This window comes from Oncorhynchus masou, unplaced genomic scaffold (genome assembly GCF_036934945.1).
Source record: "Oncorhynchus masou masou isolate Uvic2021 unplaced genomic scaffold, UVic_Omas_1.1 unplaced_scaffold_3616, whole genome shotgun sequence".
Classification (NCBI taxonomy): Eukaryota; Metazoa; Chordata; class Actinopteri; order Salmoniformes; family Salmonidae; genus Oncorhynchus; species Oncorhynchus masou.
In genome coordinates this window covers 3,909-10,125 of record NW_027010021.1, presented here as the reverse complement: position 1 = coordinate 10,125, position 6,217 = coordinate 3,909, and positions in this window count along the sequence as shown.

Below are 6,217 nucleotides of genomic sequence, written 5' to 3'. Positions count from 1 at the left end.
TAATAAACAGTACCAGATCTACAGAAAAGAGGGTTATGGGTCGGTGTTGACAGTGTAATAAACAGTACCAGATCTACAGAAAAGAGGGTTATGGGTCGGTGTTGACAGTGTAATAAACAGTACCAGATCTACAGAAAAGAGGGTTATGGGTCGGTGTTGACAGTGTAATAAACAGTACCAGATCTACAGAAAAGAGGGTTATGGGTCGGTGTTGACAGTGTAATAAACAGTACCAAATCTACAGAAAAGAGGGTTATGGGTCGGTGTTGACAGTGTAATAAACAGTACCAGCTCTAGAGCATCTCACGTCTGGAAATACATTTTGGAGGTGACATGATCGCAAAGTCACCGCTACGATCCTGTTTGTATGTACAGTATAGCTGTCCTACTTTTCTTGCTATTCGTCGAAAGTTATTCGTCAGGTTCCTCTTTTGAGTGTGTACAGTTGAAGTCGGAAGTTTACATACACCTTAGCCAAATACATTTAAACTCAGTTTTTCACAATTCCTGGCATTTAATCACAGTAAAAATTCCCTGTCTTAGGTCAATTAGGATCACCACTTTATTTGAAGAATGTGAAATGTCAGAATAATAGTAGAGAAAATGATTTCTTTCAGCTTTTATTTCTTTCATCACATAACTTGTGTCATGCACAAAGTAGATGTCCGAACCGACTTGCCAAAACTATAGTTTGGTAACAAGAAATGTGTGGAGTGGTTGAAAAACAAATTTTAATAACTCCAACCTAAGTGTATGTAAACTTACAACTCCAACTTTATTGTACGCTTGTGTCAAAACTGTCGTTCCGCCGCTCGACATTGTAAAATAAAGCATTATGACTAATTTCAGAGCAATATAAAAGTACAAAGTGTTCAGGTATTTACAAGCTGTTATGCATCACCAAAGTTTTCAATCGCTAAACAAGTGTGTCATTGCCTGTAACTGTCCGTTGTTGTACACAGAATAAATATACAGAAACACTTGTCTTGTTCTATGATGCGTATATCATCTATCTTCATTATCAGCCATCCAGCCACACCCAGAGTTACAGAATACAAATGGAAGACAGTAAGATAGTATAAAGATGAAAATGCACAACAGTAAACTTCTACAGACGTTCGGCCGTTTGCAGTTGTCTCCCACAGCATTGCTCAGTTCATGTCACCCGTTGTAACATCGCTGTGAGGTTTGCACTGGGTTTCCATCATAAAATACTGTAGGAGCTACAGTAAAATCAAGTGCAACTATGCAATTGTATTCCCATGTTGCTCAGTTGATAGAGTGTGGTGTTTGCAACACCAGGGCTGTGGGTTTGATTTCCATGGGGGACCAGTACAGGAAAGTATGAAAATGTATGCACTCATTATTCTAAGTTGCTCTCGATAAGAGCTCCAGCGAAATGACAAAAACATTTGATTAATTTATTTCTCTAGGGCATTTATTGACAATTCATTAATACAAAATGAATAACCCAAAGATATAGGAGGTATAGAATAAACATACATAAAGATAGTAACGTATTTAAGTAGCCTATTGTTTTTTGCTTTCCTCTTTAAATCTGGGCAAAGTTCAACATATTGAGTGACTTTTCTTGCCCTCTCTGAATCTCAGGAGTATATGTATAAACAGAACATGATTTATTATATATATATATACTTTATCAGCATTAGATGAAGTCAAGCATTTAGAGAGGATCCTTTCGCTAATTTAATATCTGTTGATTGTTACCATGGAGATGATTCTGGTGTTGTTCATTGTAAGGTTATTAGAAAGAATGCCTTTATTTTGTGAGCCACATTTTCCTTCTAAAACACATCTTTTGTTTTGAGGCATAACTTCACGTGAAAATAAATTTTAGAATGAAGTATAATATCGAAATAAAGACAACCTTACTGAAATGTCTAACCTTGTGGTCTTTTATCAGAAATATAGTTACATTTGTGTAGTAGAGTTTCATATTAATAGCACGTTTTGCGTTTGTTTTCCTTAGAGTTGACCACGTTCTTAGATAGAGGACCACAGAGACAGGAGTAATGCACCCACACACACACCTCTTAGGTTCACATTCTTTACCATGTGTTCACATTCCAAGTACCATGTGTTCATATTCCAAGTACCATGTGTTCATATTCCAAGTACCATGTGTTCACATTCCAAGTACCATGTGTTCACATTCCAAGTACCATGTGTTCACATTCCAAGTACCATGTGTTCACATTCCAAGTACCATGTGTTCACATTCCAAGTACCATGTGTTCACATTCCAAGTACCATGTGTTCACATTCCAAGTACCATGTGTTCACATTCCAAGTACCATGTGTTCATATTCCAAGTACCATGTGTTCATATTCCAAGTACCATGTGTTCACATTCCAAGTACCATGTGTTCACATTCCAAGTACCATGTGTTCACATTCCAAGTACCATGTGTTCATATTCCAAGTACCATGTGTTCACATTCCAAGTACCATGTGTTCACATTCCAAGTACCATGTGTTCATATTCCAAGTACCATGTGTTCACATTCCAAGTACCATGTGTTCACATTCCAAGTACCATGTGTTCATATTCCAAGTACCATGTGTTCATATTCCAAGTACCATGTGTTCACATTCCAAGTACCATGTGTTCACATTCCAAGTACCATGTGTTCATATTCCAAGTACCATGTGTTCACATTCCAAGTACCATGTGTTCACATTCCAAGTACCATGTGTTCATATTCCAAGTACCATGTGTTCACATTCCAAGTACCATGTGTTCACATTCCAAGTACCATGTGTTCATATTCCAAGTACCATGTGTTCACATTCCAAGTACCATGTGTTCACATTCCAAGTACCATGTGTTCATATTCCAAGTACCATGTGTTCACATTCCAAGTACCATGTGTTCATATTCCAAGTACCATGTGTTCATATTCCAAGTACCATGTGTTCATATTCCAAGTACCATGTGTTCATATTCCAAGTACCATGTGTTCATATTCCAAGTACCATGTGTTCATATTCCAAGTACCATGTGTTCATATTCCAAGTACCATGTGTTCATATTCCAAGTACCATGTGTTCATATTCCAAAAAAAGTATAATTCAATTCGTATCAGTATTACAGAGTGATTGAAATTTAACGGTAACAGTCACGCGTTAGCAGAGACGGCATTCACGGTCAACTCTGCATATGTTGGGTCAACATTTCTATCGCACTATAACTACCGAGGTAATGTTACGTCGATGAATTCTAAAACCAAAAGAAGTTTCAAGCTTTCCCTATACCTTCTTTAAAGGAGCAGGTATGCAAACACTGCAGGTGGTAAACATAATTTCTCAAGTCATGTATTCTGCTAGTCTATAGAACCCTGGTTTAAACCTATAGATCCAGAATGCTTACTAATAGGGAAAAACAACAAGTGTTGTGTACTAGAGACAAGTGACAAAAATGGATCTAGTATATTTGATATCCTAATTGTATTTTCTAGCATATAGAATCCTTTTTCTCCCCAATTGGTAGGTACAGTCTTGTCCCATTGCTGCAACTCCCATACAGACTCGGGAGAGGCAAAGGTCAAGAGCCATGCATCCTCTGAAACACGACCCTGCCAAGCCGCACTGCTCTCTTAACCTGGAAGCCAGCAGCACCAATGTGTCAGAGGAAACACCATACACCTGGAGACTGTGTCAGCAACCCGCCAGCCAGGGGTAGAGCATGATGGGACAAGGACATCAAACCCTCCCCTAACCCGGACAACGCTGGGCCATTTATCCGCCTCATGGGTCTCCTGGTTGCTAGGCTATGACACAGCCCGGGATCGAACCCAGATCTGTAGTAACGGATCAAGCACTGCAATGCAGTGCCATAGACCAATGCACCACTCGGGATGCCCGAGGAGCTCTCCTGCAAGCCAACTAATACAGCCTCCATCGGGTGATAATCAAATGGCAGCCCACGGTCCACATCCAGACCATGAGACCATGAAATGTGGTCTGTCTTGCTTATCATTTTGAGGATGGTATCCATTATTCATTTACCACATAGTTCAAATGACCCAGCCATTGGGTTATACAAAGATATTATGCCGTACATTTTGGTATTGATTCAATTCTAGGTAGAAGTGAACCAAGAAATAACATAAAATACATTAAAAGGTTGTATGAAGTAACTTCAGTCTAATCGAATGTAACCTTATAGAAATAAGTGAGTCAAACATCCACTTCTCGCTCACAAATTCTTTGTTCCACATCTTTGTTGCTAGGCAATTGCAAGGCCATGTAGACTTAATATGTGCTGCAAGATTGGCTTCAATGTATCTTAACTCCATCAATGCCGTTGAGTTTTATACAGTATCCACACCTATTAGAGTCTGTTGGGTTATATACAGTATCCACACCTATTAGAGTCTGTTGGGTTTTATACAGTATCCACACCTATTAGAGTCTTGGGTTATATACAGTATCCACACCTATTAGAGTCTGTTGGGTTTTATACAGTATCCACACCTATTAGAGTCTTGGGTTTTATACAGTATCCACACCTATTAGAGTCTGTTGGGTTTTATACAGTATCCACACCTATTAGAGTCTTGGGTTTTATACAGTATCCACACCTATTAGAGTCTGTTGGGTTTTATACAGTATCCACACCTATTAGAGTCTTGGGTTATATACAGTATCCACACCTATTAGAGTCTGTTGGGTTTTATACAGTATCCACACCTATTAGAGTCTTGGGTTATATACAGTATCCACACCTATTAGAGTCTGTTGGGTTATATACAGTATCCACACCTATTAGAGTCTTTTGGGTTTTATACAGTATCCACACCTATTAGTCTGTTGGGTTTTATACAGTATCCACACTTATTAGAGTCTGTTGGGTTATATACAGTATCCACACCTATTAGAGTCTGTTGGGTTTTATACAGTATCCACACCTATTAGAGTCTTGGGTTATATACAGTATCCACACCTATTAGAGTCTGTTGGGTTATATACAGTATCCACACCTATTAGAGTCTTTTGGGTTTTATACAGTATCCACACCTATTAGTCTGTTGGGTTTTATACAGTATCCACACTTATTAGAGTCTGTTGGGTTATATACAGTATCCACACCTATTAGAGTCTGTTGGGTTATATACAGTATCCACACCTATTAGAGTCTGTTGGGTTATATACAGTATCCACACCTATTAGGTCTGTTGGGTTATATACAGTATCCACACCTATTAGAGTCTGTTGGGTTTTATACAGTCTCCACACCTATTGTTGCCTGGATGTCGTGTTAATTCAGTCTCCACACCTATTGGAGCCTGGATGTCGTGTTAATTCAGTCTCCACACCTATTGGAGCCTGGATGTCGTGTTAATTCAGTCTCCACACCTATTGGAGCCTGGATGTCGTGGTAATGCAGTATCCACACCTATTGGAGCCTTGATATCACACCTATTGGAGCCTGGATATTGTGGTAATGCAGTATCCACACCTATTGGAGCCTGGATGTCGTGGTTATGCAGTCTCCACACCTATTGGAACCTGGATGTCGTGGTAATGCAGTCTCCACACCTATTGGAGCCTGGATGTCGTGGTAATTCAGTGATACATTGATCCACTCACTATAAAATATGGAAGATGCACCTTTAGTGAAAAGGTACAAAATGGCAAGGGAAGGATCGAGGCCCCTTCTCCTGAGAATCAATTATTTGGAAGATGTTCATTCTTTGCATTATGCAGAGCAGAATAAGGAGTCTGCTTTGCATCTCTGAGTTCCATACATATTTACTAGTCCTTGATATTGACTGTGATCAGGGATTCATATGCTAAGGTGGAGGTTAACATGTTGATGGGGGGACTTTATGACAATACCATAGTTCACCAGCAGGTGGTAGTAAAACACTTCCACACAATTCAATGCACAGTAGATAGGTTTGGGGCAATTCCATTTCAAAACAGTTCAAGGAAAATTCATTTAAATTCAGTTCATTGAAGATATTGACAGTTGTTTTCAATTATGATATGACATGTTTTTTTGTTGCATAAAATAGTCCAAAAATACAAACATATGGTACAGTAATATACTGTATATGCATGCAAATATATGAAGTTGATTTCTCAGGGATAGTTGGAGATTGATGTAATACAATATAAAAATACTATCTCAAAACCCCACCTTCCCTTCTTACTCAAAACAGATATGATATGTTTTGAGTAAGAAGGGACC